This window comes from Agelaius tricolor, unplaced genomic scaffold (assembly GCF_023055355.1).
Source record: "Agelaius tricolor isolate 1412-34295 unplaced genomic scaffold, bAgeTri1.0.p SCAF_14, whole genome shotgun sequence".
Taxonomy (NCBI): domain Eukaryota; kingdom Metazoa; phylum Chordata; class Aves; order Passeriformes; family Icteridae; genus Agelaius; species Agelaius tricolor.
The window spans coordinates 9,905,501-9,922,946 of record NW_027269274.1 but is presented as its reverse complement, the minus strand read 5'-3'; the positions used below and the strand labels follow the sequence as shown (position 1 = coordinate 9,922,946).

Sequence of the window (17,446 nt, the reverse complement as noted above, 5' to 3'; positions counted from 1 at the left end):
TATTTGTGCAAGTGTGAAAGGAGATTGGCTACAAAACAAACTTCTGAAGACACGGGCAAAGGTTGCTAGGCATATTTTGTGTTTCAGCAAAACATTTAGGATTTAATCAAGATGGGAGAGGATCCTGAAAGGGGATCTGTGCAGTGAAACAATCAAATGTTTGCTGTCTTCTTAGACATGGGGAAGAGAAAATTCTCCCCTAAAATAGAAATTATATACAAGACAGTCAAGAAACACTGTGGGTTGTGATGGCTTTGCAAAAATTAGGATGTCTGCTCTTTTAAAATTGTTACAAATTTTCAGAGCTGCTGCTCTGTGTGAGATATCACATTAAGTGTAGCTTGTTGTGGATGTGCTTCTCTTTCAGGTCAGAGTCAAGGCCAGGTGTTGCTGAGGTTCTGTTTTCTGGGGAGATGGTACCTCCACTAACCATCCCCTCCCATCCCATCCCCTTCACCCCATCTTTGTCCTGATGTTTGGGTGGCAGCCTCCTCCTCCTCCTCCTCCCAGCTCTGAGGGGTCTGTCCTGAGTGCTCCCTCCTTTCTGGAGAAGATGGCTCATGTGGTTGCTATTCGGATCCTCCCGTGACTCACTTAGCAGTTGACATCAGCAAGTGGAAATAAATAATCCCAGGCTGAGGATCAAACTTGGCAGGAAAGGCAAGGGGTAGGTGACAGGGAGGGCTTTGGGCACAGCGTGTGCATTCTCAGACAGCAGCAAGAAGGACACTTCTGCCCAAAAACTGCTCCTCCAAACCCCATCACCTCGCCAGAAAAGTAGTTCCTGCCTGTGAACCCTTGAATTGAGAAATTAAGTAATTGAAACTGTGCAAAAACAACTTGTTTCTCAATAAGATATTTGGGAATGAGCTTAATTCATTCAACTCCCAGCACTCATGGCATCATGCATGTGGCTCCAGACAATTGTGAGGTTTGCATTTACATTTTGAAAATAATAAAGAGTTTTTACTTATTTTATTTGTTGTCTGGTGTTCTACCCTCCAGAGTTCATAACTTGAAGCTGCACTTTGCGATAAGGAGAGGTAAAATATTTCCTTGCTATTTTACCCAAGCAGAATTTCTGGGTTTATCACATGAATTTAGAAGCTGGGGATTAGAAAAACTATCAAATATTAAAGAGGACATAGATAAAAGCCTGACATTTGGCAAGCTTCTATTCTGCAGCTGTAACCACTATCACTTTCAGAAGTGGGAAAGATCAAGGAGATTATAGAAATTGTCTCACAGGGGCAGTTTCCTACGTTTGTGTGCTGTGGAACTGTTTGAAAGACTTGTGTAAAATTTTTCTGGTCACAAAATGAGAGGTTGCTTTTCCCAAATCATTCTGAATTCACAGAAATGGCATCTCTTTGCTAAGAACAATAAGAAGTTTGATAGAATACTTTTGGCTCAATAACAGGCTGATTTGGCAATGAAAGTAGGTCAGTTCCAGACTTCTTTTTCTATCCTTTCTTTTCTGGATGTTAGAAAGAAAATATATTTTTGATATTAAAAATAAAACATTGTGAAATCTTGCTCTGGCATAGGTTGGTTGCTCTTGATGTTTATTAAACAAGTGATCTAATTTCAGCTTCCAGCATTCATTATAAAACTGCTAGTTTAAGCTTTTCTGTCAAGGGAGCAGTTAAAAATTGCATTTTATATCAGTGAAAACTACTATTCCTGGTCCATAGGAAAGATGCCATTTCTGATATTAAGGTGGTAATGCCTTATAAGGAGTGGTTAGAAAGATACCCTTGGAATTTTCCAAAAAGGACTTGTTACTATGGGGAAAAAAAATCAGACAGATGGTTAAGATGAGCTAAAATCCCATTGTAGAAGACAGAAAGATTTTTCTTATTTGTGTGTTAGCCAGCCAAGTACAGGCAGTTGGGGACTGGGCTGTGTCATGACTTGTTGATACGTGAGAATTTCAAACTGCCTTCTCCCCAGCAATATTTTTCATGTGAGAGGACTACATGTGCCTTTATGGAGTAGAGTGAATGCACACCAGACAATACACACAGGATCTGTGTTAGACTGCTGGGGACATATAAGATGTTCAGAACAAAGGCTGGCCCCTGAGGAGTTATCAGAAAAGGAGCTGAATTGTTTGTGGTGGACTGATGTGGTCCTCTGGATGGCACCAAATGAGACCATCCTGCTTGTGGTGTGTAATGGCAGAGTGTGCTTTCCTCTCTCCTTCTGCAGCACCTGGTAGCAGGGAATATTTTCAGAACCCTTGTGTTTGGAAGCCTGGTGCCAGCCCTTGAGCTAAGCTTGGGGACATCAGTCTAGGTATGTTTTGGGGACAACAGTTCCCACGTGCCAGCAAACCCCATCTCATGCTGCAGATTTCACACGTGTTGCTACTTGTGTGACTGCCCAAATGCTTTGAAATCCTGAGTGTCCACATGAGCATTCCTGCTTGTCTGTGAGTGGAACCTGTGCCTGTGGACTTGGCTGGGGATCCAGAGTAAAGGACATGTTGCCCTTTCAGCTCCACTCCTTAGTGCCACTTTGAACTAGGGAGGCATGTGTGGAGCCAGCAGCTGTTCAGGCAGTAAAATATACCCCTTTATTCATTATTAGAAGAGACTTTCTGGGCCAGGCTAAAAATCTTGTAGCTCTGTATCCTGTCTTTAGGGTGCAGAGCAGCCACTGGTGAAGACAGAAGATCAGATGAAGCACAGAGTGATCCCTTGGCTGGTATGGCCTCCAGTCTTCCAGCAGTCTGAGATTACAGATCTCTTGAGTCAGAAGTCAGGAAGTGTTGGCCTTTCTTAACTTAGGGGTTTCAGGGAGGCAATATCCTCTTACTGTGGTGGTTATTTTTTTCTGGATAAGTTGCAAAAGCTTTGAATATGCCCATGTGTAAGTAGGGAGGAAACATACCAGAGTGATGAGCATACCAAACTGCACCTTTGGCATAGCACTGCAGGAAAATTGTAGAAAGGGTTTGCTTTGCCCCAGATGGCAAATCCTGGCTGACATCTCTGGCCATGTGGCTCCAAACTGATCCATAGGAGGAATTTGAGGGATAGTGGGCAACACGAGGCTTGTTTGCACCTGGTGCACGGTCTTGGTGGAAACCATCACAGTGACTATGCCAGCATCAATAGGACTGCAGGGAGGGCATGCCCAGAGCCCAGGATCTGGCCCTGAGAACCCAAAGGCTCAGAGGTTAAAGCAGCAAATGATAAAGCAGATCTCCAGATAAAGCTCTGTGCGTCACCATCCCTTCCGCCCAGCGGCTGAACCCACAGCTGCCCCCATGCCAGCTGCTCCAGGGCACTTAGGGCAGAGCTGCTGCTGGCAGCACACTCCTTTTGTGCCTTTAAGAGCTTTGGCTTATCCAGGCTGGGACTGGGTGAAACTGTGTGGGCTGACAAAGAGCGCTTGTCCCTTCCCCCATGCACGCTCTGCCAGGAAATGAGTTTGTGAGACGCTGGCTTCTGCCTCCAATCTGCTGCCATGTGGGAGCCTGGCACTCACAGCCACCAGCACACACACACACACACACGTGTGCACACACAGGGCACAAGTGCCAGGGCACAGCTACTGGGGCAGCTGTGATCCCACATGGACCAGGGCAAGCAAAGGAGGTGCTGCTGCCACAACCGGGCACGGAGCATCCTGGCTGTGCTGAGTGTGAGGTGGGGAGCTCCAGTCAGTGAGGGGTTGCTTGTGCTATGGGTTTGGGTCTCTCCTGGATAGGTCCCAGCCTGCAGAAATTCCTTGGGCAGATCATCAAGGAACCTTTTTCTTACCCTGAGAGCAACTGGGGATCTGAGACCACCTGGAGGCGTAAGCAGCAGGGTTAAAGGAGGCTTCCCAGCTGGGAGGGCAGGACAGGGGAAGTGACCCCAGCAGCCCTGAGCAAAGACATCTGTCAGCACAAGGACCACTGGAACTCAGCACAGAGCTGCCTGCACCCTTACTCAGCATGGCTGGGACTGAGAGGGCAAGAATTTCTTCACTTTCAGAGGGAGGGAAATGGCACCATGCTTTGTTCCTCACATCTTAACAGCAGCTGACCACTTGCAATACCTTAGGATTTGGGGTTAGGGAGAATCTAAAACTCCTGAAAGTCAGGAGATGTGGATTGTGTACACTGCTTGTTCAAGGTCTGTGTTAGCAACACAGCATGTCAGAGCACTTCCAGTTCCTGTATAAAATACAGCATGTTTCCCTGAAACTGAATTAGTGCAAAGCAGATGGAGTCAAATATCTGAGTCCTTCCTCTATATTTCCACAGTTTTTCTTGAGAATGAAAAGTGATCAGTTTTCATCTGGAGTTTTGCTGGGACTGTTGGAAAAGGCTATAGGACAAGACCTATGTGGTTTGATTCAGAGACAGGTGGTTCCCATTAGCACATTGTCTGAGCAATGGCACACAAGCTTGGAAATGTGTACCTCCAGGTTTACATTTCAGGACAGGTGATTTAAGATTATGTAAAATCAGCTACTACAGAAAGAGTTAATACTGAGAGATGTGGAGGGGGAGGCTTTGGGGAAAGTCAGGGTATCAGGTTTTCCTCTAAGGGGCTCTCAAATGATTCTCAACCCTGCCAGAAGTCAAACATCTCCTCACACTGAAGCCAAGGATGTCTCTCTTTTTGACTCAGCTGCCAGAGTCACATTGCAGAATTTGATCCTGCTGCAGTGTCCCTTCTCCCCTCTCCTGATCAGCCTCTGCCCACTACTCTGGTGAAGCCTGAGGCTCTTCAAGACAGTGAAGAAGTGCAAGTGATCCCCTGCAGCCCCAGGCAGTGCAGCAGGTCCCGGCTCCGCATCCGATCCAGTTTCAGGCTCCGTGCTGTCCCCTGCTGTAACGCTAGATGGGCTGAGCAGATGGGGAGGTGCTGTGGCAGGCTCAGGCTGACAGCTGCTCTGCAATTATAAGTCTGGAATGCGATTTGAGGGGTGTAAGGTACTTAGTGCTGGGGCCTTAGTGCAGGAACACGTATCAAGTAGGTCAGGCTCTGCACCAGGGGAAGAGTGTGGGGAGGAGCTCAGCTGGGACCAGCAGTGCTGCTCCTTCTTTTGTAGGTTCATGTTTGGACATAATTTTGATCATTGAGGGTTTACCTCCTCATTTTTTGACCATTTGTATGTATTTTTTTATTCTTAGATTTAATTTATTATGAAGACTAAATGCTTGTGGAATGGGATTGTGAATCTCTTGCTGATTTTACAGCTTTTGGCAATTGGTCTCTACTGGGAGTGTAAGAGTGCTTACCCACCTGGCCCCTCTCTGAGAAAAGGGAGCATTTACACCCTGGTTTCTTATGTGAGAAAACTTTGGTCTCACTGGAAATTCACCTGGAATTCAGCAAAGCATCCTCCTCCTCCCTTTAAGCACCCATATTAGACTGACTTCACCCAAATCTGATTTTTCACTACAATAGACTCTCTTTGAGGAGATTAATGGCATGTTGGGATAAAGTCTGACTTGGCTCTACCCTTGCCCTGCCCAGTCTCAGCCAGCTGAGAGGTCTCTTCAGGGTTCCCCATCCCATGGTGGAGGTGCAGGGCAGAGCTGTGCTGCAAGAAGCTCCAGTTTGCACCTTGGGGGCCAGGGAATGAGGACAGGATGGGTTTTGACCATGGGGAAAAAAAGGACTTTGAGTTCACAAGGCCAAAAACCTGTGCAAAATGGGAAAATTACCAACTCAAGCAAGTGAAAGCCATGCTAGAGAACATGATAGCCAAACACTTTTTTTTCTATTTTCATGTAGCAGCTGAGATAATTTACTGCTGCTGCTGCTCCCTTTGTATGGCTCTCCAGTTTTGGCACAATCATGTCATTAGCCCCTGGTTTGTCTGTGGATGTTTTTGTTTTGTTGATCTGTCTCATTACTGAGGAGAGGCAATCATGGACTTACATACCCCAGTGAGGGGTGCACTCTTGACTTTTATGGGTTAAGCTCATTTATGCAAACCCAGCTGTGTATATATATATGTGTGCATATATGTGTATATTTAGCTGACACAGAGTGTTCAGCTTCCATCCTTCTGTGTTCTGAATGTTACCATAACTGACCTGTGCCCCTGGGGTCAGAGTTAGGTAGTCAGAAACAAGGCAGTGAGCAGTGCCTGAAAAAATCAGGGCAAAGTCAGCAAAAACCAGCAGTGTTGGCAAAGTCACTGGTATCAGGCCTTCTCACAGAGGGATCATCACTCAGTCTTCTGATATTTTCTGACCTTGAAAAGCTCCTTTTACAACTTCAGTCCAAAGAATTGATGTGGCTGCAGTGTTTCCCAGCTGCCACAGGCAGCCATGAGGAATGGGGCATAATGCCCACTGACGTGTCCTGGTGTAGGGCTGTGCCCTGAGATGCCTGGGAGGACAAAATAAGGAAATTCTGTAGTTTGGATGCAAAAAGTTCTGGTAAAACATAGATCCAAAGAATTTTTGTTGCCATTCTTGGACACAGAACACTCACCATGTCCGAACTACTGCTATAGAGCACAGCAGAGCTATGTCTGTGAAAATCAGTGTGTGGAGCAGAAGCTCATTCTGTAAACTTTTGTGACAATAATCCCCAAATATTCCTCTTCCAAGATCTTTTAGAAAATGGGCTTGTTTGGATCACCTGGAAGTGGATATACTCATTTTTTTATGTTTCCATCAGACCTAGAAATAATCCCATTTTTACAGGAGCAAAGTCCTTTTTCAAACATCTGCTTACAAAGTGTGTTTCCAATATTAAGATGACTGCCTAATTTCTGAATTTTTAACAATGATCAACAAATTAAAATCTTGAGATTTTTTGCCTTTCCTTGTAAACATTTTGTCCTTTCAAATTATGCCAAACCTGTAGAGTGGCAAGACTTCCTGAGTCAATGGAAGTATAAATCTTCAAGGGAATTGCATGGGAGATTAATGTGGTCGAACTTAAAGGGAGAAGTCAGTTTTTGCCTTTATCATGCATGGATAGATATTGCTGTCTCACAGTAATGGCACTGTCTATTACTAACATCAAGTAATTAAATCTTATATGTTGTGCCTTCAAAAATGTAATGAAGTGGACATAAAAATCACAAATTTGTTTATAAGAACAAAAATTTTTATTGCTCTTATGACAACTCAATTTTATGTTGTATTTTCAAGCTTTTTCCCCAGTCTTTTGGGTAGAATTAGAAAATTGCTTAAAGAGAAAATTTGGATTCGTGTCTTCCCAAGAAACTGAAAGTGTTCACAATGTAGAAACTTAATTTCTGTATTATCACCAGTAATTTTTTGCTTGGTTGCTCTTTCCAGTAGCAGATGTGAAAAGTGCTCACCTTGGTCCCTCAGCCTGAACCTCATGTTCATGGGATTCCTTAAAAAGCTTGAAATCAGGTCAGGCTTTAGGTAAAATTATAGGACAAATACAAATTTCAGCATGTGATGAGATACTGCTTCAGAGCATTGACCTCTTATTTTGAGGTGGGCAAAAAAGTAATGTTTGTTTCACAAGAGATCCTGAGTGTTATGAAACCTGTGTCCAAAGCATGGCCTGGCTGACCAAGCACGTCCCTGGTGCAGCTCTGGGATCTTCAGCAGGGTCACTGTGTTTAGTCTGATCAGCCCTGCTTTCCAAAGCCAGCCTTTGCTCTTCAATATGTGCAAGGATCAATCTTGCAGTGACCTCTGGAACAGCTCTGTGGTCCTCCAAACTGGGTGCTGAGTCCCACTCCCATCCAGTGTCATTGCCATGTGCCCCTTGTCCCCAGAACAGGACAAGTTTTTTGCAGCACAAATGCATAAACAGCTCTTAAAACTCAGCAGGATTTTTGCCATAAGGAACAGCAGATGGTGCCAGACCTTGCTGCACACAGACTTCCCAGCTCCTGTTTTGATTTTCAGGAGTTCCACTTAAAAAATTTGCATCAGTTTTGCCATGGTGGTAACACCTCCTTTGAGTACTGAATCTACCTGACCCAAAGGGTTTACCTTGAGCAGTCAGGGACAGTGCAATGTGCATGACTGTCAGCTTGGAAAGGTTGAATAATAATTCATGAAGTTAAATAACTGTAGATTAAAGTGTTTGAAGTGCAGCAAGAGTAAGAGCATAACCCTTGCTAGTGTGACAGACTGAGCTTTATGGGAGGCTATTTCCAGTGCCTCTGTGAACTGTATGAAACAGCAGCTGCCTGCTCAGCTTTGGACACTGGATAGGATGGTTTGCTTTCCAGGATCATAGGAGAAGTTAATCTCAAATTAGAATTTGTGCATTAGCCCAAGTGCAGGGTGACCAACCAACTTCTAAGCCTTTGAGAAGCCCCATTTCCCATTTCTGTACTTTGCCATACTCTTCCTCCCCCGTGCCAGCCTCGAGTTCTCACTGCACAAAGGGTGGGTGTGACTGGAGGGGACACTGGCTGTGCCAGCCTCCATTTTGCCCTCTGGTCTAGAGAGCTGAGGTTCTGCAGGAAATGAGGCAGCTCTGAGGTGATGGTCACTATTCCTAGAAGAGCTTTCCCTGTTTCATGTCTTGCCTCCCACATTTCTTCCATTTCCCTGGTAAGCAGCAGGTCAGGTCCTTGCAGTGCTGTGGCAGACACTGAAGGAATTGCTTGTTTGGGTTCCCATTCCATCAGGCATACCCTTTCCCTCCAGGAAGAGCCCACAGGGAGGCAACCTGAGGATTTCTTGTCAGCTCCCTCATCCTGCCCTGCAAACAGCAGCACCAGCTGATCTTGTCCACAACCCTTCTGCAGATTCTTGGACTCCATTCTCCACCATCCCTTATTCTCACAGTGAAAGCATGAATATGGCCTTTGCCACAGTTCAAGGGGGAAGTAGAACACTCCTTTGGGAGCAATAAAGCCTTCCTTTGGTAATGGTCAGAAGTAGATCTGAGAATATCAGGTCACCCCAAAGTTAAGTTCTCAGATTTTCTTTATATACCTTTGTTGCAAAATATTCTTCATCCTTTTCCCCCCTGCAATGATCAAAGAATTTTTCCCCCTCTTATATCAAATTCAGAGGGACTAAATCTGCTCTGTATCCTCCCTTGACCACGGAAATCTGGGGTAGCTCCATCACTTTCAATGAATTTGCTCATGATTTGCATGGATGTAACAGAGGCAAATCTGGTCCAGAGAGCTGAACTGCAGTTGCCATGGCAACAGGCAGCCGTTTGGGAAGCAGAAGGGATGTTCAGTGGTAAAGTGGGGACTCCTGCATCCAGTTTTCAGCCATGGGATGAGAATGTCAGCTATATTTGGAGTCCAAGTCCAGGGCTCTATTTCTGACACTACCAATGAACCCTTGGGAAAATTGCCTCCCACTGCCTTAGTACTGCTTCCAGTAAAATTGGGATAGTGTTACATAGGAGTGTTTTGAAAATTGATTCAGTCTCCTAAAATGCTTTGTGAGAGATCCTCAGATGAAAAGCACAGTAGATCACAAACTATTAATAACATCACTTTATGAGTGCCTTAAAAAAAAAAAAAAGAAAATAAAAAAAGAAAAAGGGGCTGTATTGTAAATGAGTAGGTTCTTATACAACTGCAGGCAGCTCCACAGGACCACTGGGAATGCAGAGCACTGAATCAGCTGTGGAGCAGAGCTTTTGTTCAGGTGTGGTGACATATCTTGGGTTATTTCTGTCTGACCCAATGGAAGGTTCTCACACAGTTTAGTCCCAGCTCAGGTTCAGAAGCAGCCAGTAAGAAACCTAATTGAGCTCAAAATCCTGTTCTTAAATTGGATCGAGCTGCGAGCATTAACTGGCTCCTCTGAATCCTCGCCTAACACCAGGAAGGAAGCAGTAGGTTTGCAGAAGTATTAACAGCTGATGACTTAAATTCATTATGAGAAGAGTATAAAAATCAATTCACTGAGGAAGGCCAGGCAGGTGTCAGTCATGGCCAGGTGTGACCCTGGTCTGAGTTGAAATAAAAAATGTCTGAGTCCAGGATCTCGATTTGCATACCCACAACAAGCAAATAGACTTTGTGAAAGGTGGCAAGGGAAAGGAAAAACCCTGACAAATCCACCTTGCCTTGCCCTAGACATGCAAAACTCTGTTTCCATGGCTATAAGAAAGCACAGCTGAGGGATTTCAGAGCATGTGCTTTTGCTGTGTTTTAGTTACAGCAGAGATTTCTGGTAACAAAGGAAATTAATTATTTGCAAAAGGAAAAAAAGTATCAGTGGTTTCCAATGAATGGAATCTAATTTTGTAGATTACTCTATTTTAATATCAGAGGGGACCATTCTGGCTGCCTGCAGAGCTTTCACCAGAGAGCTTTGCTGCTACACTTCTTCCACCAGTGCTAGAAACAGTTCAAACATTTCCTGCCTTTGCTGAATTCAGCTGAGGTCTCCTTACCTTAGTGTTGAAAGCTTCTTGCAAGCTTGAAAACTTTGCCAGTCACTGCTGTCACAATGGGCCATATTATACTGACACTCCTCTGTGATAAAAAGAGAAGGAATATACACTAGAATGAATTTTTAAAGACGTCAGAAGGTTCATGATTTTTTTCCATTTTGTTAGTGATTGTGAATTTAAAAAAACTGCTTCAGTTCATTGTGAAGAGACCTATACCCTCCTGTTGTTTTATTTTCACTAACTTCCTCTCCCCGGCCAAGAAAAAGTCAGGTAATGGAACACAATACTTTCCTTTATTCACCACCATAGGTTTCCCCAAAAAACCCAGAAACCCCTCAGTATCTTTCTGATTAAAATACGAATAAACATTGGAAATTTTTATTTATTTATTTTAAAAAATCATTTGGAAGTGCTTACTGAAAACAAGCACACTTAAAAAAAAACACAAGGCCACTTTTCAAACACATTTTTGACCAGCCATAGTTGGATGACAAGTGCTGGTGCCAGACCATTTGCTCTAGGGTTCCCATTGTTAACACTGCTGGAACTGTACTGGTAACAATGGAGGAAAATATGTAGTAAATTTTGTTAATGAGAAGGCGACATTCTCTCACACTCATTTTTTAACATTTAAAAGAACATTCAAAAGCACAATATGTAAAGCAAATTCCAAAAAGATTTATCCTGGGAGAGAAGGCTGCAGCAGAGAAGAAAGCCTTTTCATTCCACCAATATTAATTCAGAGAAATGTGTTTGGCACCAGGATTAAAAAGTTCTGATCACTGAAGGAGTGGAAGTTTTTTTTCCCAGGAGAAAACTTTCAGAGCAGCCAGGCTAATTAACTTTCCTGCTTTAAAGGACGTATATAGTACTTCTAAAAGCAAAAAGAATTCTTTTGTATGGTCTCCCTACATTTTCAAGCTGTAAAGTGGGGTGAAATGCTCTCCTCCATCATCCTGGCTTGCACACACCTCTGGAGTACCCTGGGCTGCAGAGGTGACCAATTCCCCTGGGACTGAGAGTAATTAATATTCCTACAGAGCCAGGAAGGGGAAGGGTTATTGATGGGAGCATCTTGCCCTGCAGTATGGCAGCTAAATAAAGTAAGATTAATGGAGCTAAGTATATGTGCCCTGGCTGCACAAGGTGATTAAAGGGTGACTTAAAACAATCTAGAAACGTTTGAAAGGTATAATAATCATTATCAGGAAGGGGAAGAGGTATTAATAAAAAGTAAAATAGAACTCAGGGCTTGATGCTGAGCAAAGGAAGACATACATTGGCCACTAACATCTTGTTTTCTGGACATAAAGCCAGTTTAATTAGGGAAAACTATAAATAGTTGCTGTGGAATTTTGAATGCAAGAGTCAGCTCAATCAGTGTTTCCTCTGACACAGAAAGAATGTGTCAAGAAGAATCTGCAGCTGATAAACGCAGCACCATTGATGATCTTGAAAGCTTTCCCCTCTGAAGCTCCAGCAGCTCATTCAGACACAAACCTCAGGGAATGCATAAGGCCTAGAGATACGTCCCAAGGGATACAGGGAAGTTTGCAGGGTCTGATGGACCAGGATTTATGTGTCAAAGGCCAATCCACAGCATGGGACACACTCTGGGAATGGTGTAAGATGCAGAATCTGGAATCTCCAGGCTTGGGATCAAGGAGCTGAAGTGCACAATGAGCATCAGCCAAACCTGATCAGGCAGAGCAGTGCCTGGGGCTGAATGGCCAAAGCTTCTGGGAACATTCAAACATTTACACAGAAAAATCCCAAATTTCTTCCTACTATTTGCTTAGCATCAGAAATATCATTGGTAGTATAGAATTCCAGAAAAAATACTCCTGAACTATTGTATCAGTGTGGTAGGCTGTTTCCTGCCCTTGTCCTGGTTGTCTTATCCTAATAGGAAGATTAAGCAGAGACAGTGTGGTTCTCCCTAGCTGTTAAGTCCCATCATTTAATTCCACTTTCCAGTGGATTTATAGATGAGGAGCTGCTCCAGTAAGTCCTCTAATGCCTTCAGCTGGAGTCTTTCTGCACATCAGCTGCACCCACAAAGCCCAGGGTTCTGTTTTTCCTGGGAACAGCTCCTCACAGTTTGTTTGGGAAGGTCCCTGTGGTGGTACTTGTGAGATGCAGAACAATGGTGCTCCCAGAAAAAATGAAAAATCCTTTTAGCATCAGATGCTCGGGTCAGGCACAGATGTTGAAGCGTGGCTGCTTCAGCAAGTCATTTTAGAGTGACAGGTGTCCCTTAATTTTGGATTCTGGAAATGTTTCAGTACATTAGCTCTCAAACCCTGCCTTTGAATCCACAGGTGCAAAAGAGCCTACAGACATGAGGGCTCCTGCAGAGAGGCTGCCAGCACCCCCTGAGCTGTGCTGTTGGAGAGGTGCTCACTGAAATCGGCATCCAAAGCTCAGCACAGCACCCTGCAGTGTGTCCCTGCTGTGGATGTGATGGTGTCAGAGTGGTACCCACCATCTGAAGGAGGCGCTCCTGGGACTGGAATTATTTCCCCTCTGCCTGCAGAGTTTCCTTGTGCCCAGAATAATTAGCAGGGCCAGCAGCATTTAAAAGCAAGCACACATGACTGTGTCTCTGATAATGACACTGGAAAAGTAACAGAATCTAATTATAATTAGAAAACAGCCCCAGCAACGTTCCAGCATCACAACGACCATCCTGACTTTGCAACAACAAGTGTAAAAATACATCAGCATATTTATAGCTTGGCAACTCTGTCCACTTGCAGCCTGGTGACCAGCCCCCTCTTGCCCTGTTCTGTGCTCTCTGCTGTGCTCCACAAGCAGTAAATAACAGTGACTGATGGGAATAATGTTTATATGGGGTCTACTGCCCAAATATCCTAATTTTATTTTTCATATTACTTGATCCACCTCTTATTCTGATTTTCCTGACCTGAGAGACTGGAAATTGATGTAGATTATTAACAATCCCTGAGTCTTGCAGGACACAGCAGCAGGCAAGGCTGAGAGAGACAGCAGAAACTTGAAAGGTGCTTTGGACTAACACTTCCAGCTTTTTAAGATTCCCTTATTATTGCTGACTTAATTTAATCAAGTAATTAATTTCTCATTTCTTCACCTACTACACTGAGATTTATAAAGGTAATTCTCAGGATTAGTCTCTCTGAGATCAGCTTGGGCAAGACATGGTTTTGGGAAAGAGTTTGTGGTAAGAGTGGGATGTGAATTTGGTAGGTGAAAGTTCTGCCTGCAGGGTAGGAGAAGGGAGATGTGTTGCTGGAGTTTGTCTGAATGAGTTGCAACAGGACCAGATATTCCATCTCAGATAATTGTGCTTGACTTTGTCTCTTAGCCTGCCCTGCAGTGTTGCCATAAGCACCTGCAGATCTGCCATGCTCCCTTCTGGAGGTGTCTGAATTCTGCAGGGCAGAATTGACGATTTGTAGAAACACAGATTTGCACGTAGCCAGTGCAGGCATCGCTCCTGAGCAGAAGGCAGGAGTGGGGGCAATGCTTTCACTGCAGATCAGGGGTCAGGATCTAGATATTGCCAGGGGAAGGCCCCAGAGCATCCCCTGAACCCACAGGTCGTTTGTTGATTCCTTACCTCCGGTTTTAGTTGTTCTCTGCTGTGCTCTAATGTTCCTTTCAGCCACTCTTCCGTGGTCAAGGTCCCTCTGCACTTTTAGTTTCCTGACTGGTGAAATGTTTGGATTTCTCACTGTTTTCATTTCGCTGCTTGTTGTAACAGATTAAACAAAATTCTAGCTAAAAAAGTAAATTACAAGCAACTCAAGACCTTCAATGCTTTCCCTCCTATAAAACTTTCTTTCCAACTGACAAATTTTCAACTAGTTGCATGGAAATAAAGGGTCAGTTCTGTCACCCTTGACAGACTCCCCTGGAAGCATTGCTGGAGGTCTGATAACATTATTTTCCTCCAATTCTTGGAAAAACTTCCTCTAAAGTCAGTGGTCAAGTTCTTATTGTGGGTTAGATCAGAAACTGGCTCATGGAAGAATTATCCTGAACTTGTTAGTGATGTAGTTGATATCTGAGTCTCATCTAGGAAATATTCCATATTTCAAGGTGTTTTTCCTGACCTAGTAAAGGTTTGACTGTCTGTGAAGCAACTCCTGACTGTTCCCAACCAATTGTCTTTACAAACACTGTCAGCTGGGAAAGACTGCCTGACTCTTAATGTACCTACACCAGGCTGGGGATGAGTTGGGTTGGTTCAGAGTCAGGCATTTTTGTTCCAAAATAGAAGTGATCACAGAGGGAATTAATCAGGAATAACTGTTCTGCTTTTAATCCATACTGCTTGAAACCAAATTAACCTCTCTGTGCACACAAGCCTGAAGGATTTAGCTGAAATTGCTGAAAAGCCTCCAGATTTGCATGATAATTTCAAAGGGGCTGTTCCTCTGAGTGAATGCCCTGTAGAATTGAGTTGCAAGTCTTCCTTCATCCCCAAATACCAGCTTCTCCTCTTGCACTTAATAGCTTTATATTTGTTTTTGATGCTAAAGGCCATGACAGAACATGTGCGTCCCTAAAATTTATTTTCTGCCTATGGGATGAGCTTGGAGTCAGAGGCAGTGCTGGTATGTGATGAAATAATACTAAAGCAGTGACAGCTTGGGACTGGACACAGCTCTGGCAGATGGGGATGAAGGAACTCCCTGACCTTCCTGCCCCAGGAGCAGCTGCTGCCAGAGCCCTCCCACGTCAGCTGATGCCATCCCAGCTGTGCTGCCCCAGCCAGCCCAGGGCAGGGCCCCCTCCTGCCTCATGCTCTGTTTGGTTTCATTTCCCTGCTGCTTGAAACTCCAGGGTGAACAAAGGTATGAAGTGACTGCAGTGTTCGTGCTGATGCTGTATTTTGGCAGCAGGAGAGAATTCCTCCTCCTTCTTCTCCTGCCTCCTGCACCAGCTGCAGTGGGAACCTGGTGGGTGAGTGGACACTGCCCTGCCCAGGGCCGGGCTGCCCTTCCCAGGGCACTTTGTGGAGCTGGCTCCAGACAAGAGGCACTGAGCTCCCACCCATCCATGCAGCAGGATGGGCTTGTGCTGCAGAACCACAGAGAGAACACTTAATCAATACTGGCAGCAAGCAGCTTTTGAGCACTGGAAGCAGGAATATCTGAAACATCAATCAATACAGGAGAAGCCTGAAATCCTTAAGCACTCAATTCACAATCTTATACAAGTAGAGGCAAATCTGGGTAGGTTCAAAGAGTGATTTACTTTGCTTGGTTCAGTCCCACCCAACTTTCAGAATTATTTCTATTAGCCAAGAGTTGGCTTTGGAGCAGCCTTCAGACTCTGCTGCCTGCATGGCCCTGGGCTGAGCTGCTGAAGAGCAGGAAGGAATATTGGTGTGAGGGAACACAAAAGCCAGAAACGCTTGCAATTTTACTGTGTTCTGTATTTTCCATGTAAGGCATTCCCCAGATTTTGAGGTTAGAGGTTATGAAAAGCTCAATAATAAAAGTTCTTCATCTAAGCAATCAGGATCTGAGCCAAACAGGAACGATTCTGGGAAATAACCCTTTTATCTTTGGTACCTAACTGTATTAAAAAAAATTTAAAAGCCTTTTATTGTGATTAATTTCTTGTGCTCAGGAAGTTTATGCAGCTGTCCTTGATATGGAGTGCTTGTCCCTTGGATTGTCAGGTCCTGCAAAGTCCAGCAGTCAAAGAAAAATTTTTTTCAAGAACAGCTTTTTTATTTCTCCTCTGGGTACCTTAACTCAGTGGCAGAATTAACTGAAGGAACTTACTGTGAGAAATCCAGAAGCCTGTAAAGGGATTTAGAAGGATTTGGAAGATTTAAAGATTTTTCATCATCCTGATTTGTAATGATCGATTTATTTTTGTACATATTTTCCCATGTTAAGCTCATGAGGAATATGAAAATCCTATTAGGAGGCTGGAGTAGATATTTCTGTTCTTAGCTGATGCAACAGTGTACCTCCTGTTAGGGCTGAGCTGTGAAGTCCATCTCATTTCTCTTGCTTCTCCCCTACCACTGGAGTCACCTTGGTGCCATTGCACTGATCATCATATCTGTATCTGTGTCTTATTAAGGAATCCAGCTTTGAAACTTGGGATGAAGCTGTTGTAGTGGGGAGAAAATGGTATAGATTGAAACTGTTCACCCAGAGACTGACCTCCTGCTGGTCCTCAAGCCATTGCTCTGTCCTCTTATTGCAGAAGGCATTCCTTTTTTTTAAACCCCTCTCTATTTATTCAGTGAGAAATAATCCATTTTATTATCTTTTATTCATTATGTTCTACCTGCTATTATATTTATTACATCTATTATGTAATATTTACAATCAGTTTTAATTAGTATACATGCCATTTGACTCAAGGGTTTAAGAAATTCTCCAAATTGACCACACACAGCCGCCCAGGATATCTCCAAACCGTCTTGATTTGAAATGGAAATTGCCAGTACTGGCTGTCTTCTTTCTGTGGGTAGAAGGCTAGAGCTGAGCCTGCCTCAGTTCGGTTCCCTTGTATGGGGAAGGTCCAGGAGAAACAGGATCCCAGGTGCAGATTTTGGAACTGCATCTCCTGAGGTTCTCCAGAGACAACCTCTGCTCTTTCTCACAGAGGAGAATATGCAAAGCATATAATGAACCAAAACTTTGAAATACTAAAATTCTCCCAGACTTGGCCTTGCTTTTACTTATCAAGAGACAGGCGGAGCAATGTGGAGCTGAAGAGAACTCATGAGCAGGGCTGGAGCAGAGTCCAGGAATTAGTCACACAAGTCATGGCCAGGCTCAAAAGTAGCTGGTGAAGTAAGCATGAAACTTAGAAACTAGAAGGAGGGGATGAGTGACTCTGACAAGGCAGTTGCTGGTCTGAGGGACACAGGGAGAAATGAGAGGTGGAATTAAGGTAACAAGGGAATCAGGTAATGTGCTATAGACTACTTCTATCCAAAAATCTCCCTCTGGTTGGGCCATTTAAAGACCTGTAAGGTAAAATAAGGTTTATTTGTTTAAAACCACAGACTTGGTGTTGATGAGCAGAAATGACCATGCAACCTGCTTTTCAAAGGATCCCCAGTCATCAGCAAGTAGTGCCCTTCACATTCCAGGGACGTT

The 17,446-nt window shown here is 44.1% G+C and overlaps 1 protein-coding gene across 1 annotated transcript in view; it reads right to left on the bottom strand.

The window, feature by feature from the left end:
- Nucleotides 1-6,546: 6,546 nt before the first annotated feature.
- LOC139595856 (uncharacterized) overlaps nt 6,547-17,446 on the bottom strand; it is a 133,321-nt gene continuing 122,421 nt past the window's right edge. The window contains exon 4 of the transcript XR_011681150.1: nt 6,547-6,558. The gene's annotated coding sequence lies outside the window, so the exon portion shown is untranslated. The remainder of the gene's footprint in view (nt 6,559-17,446) is intronic.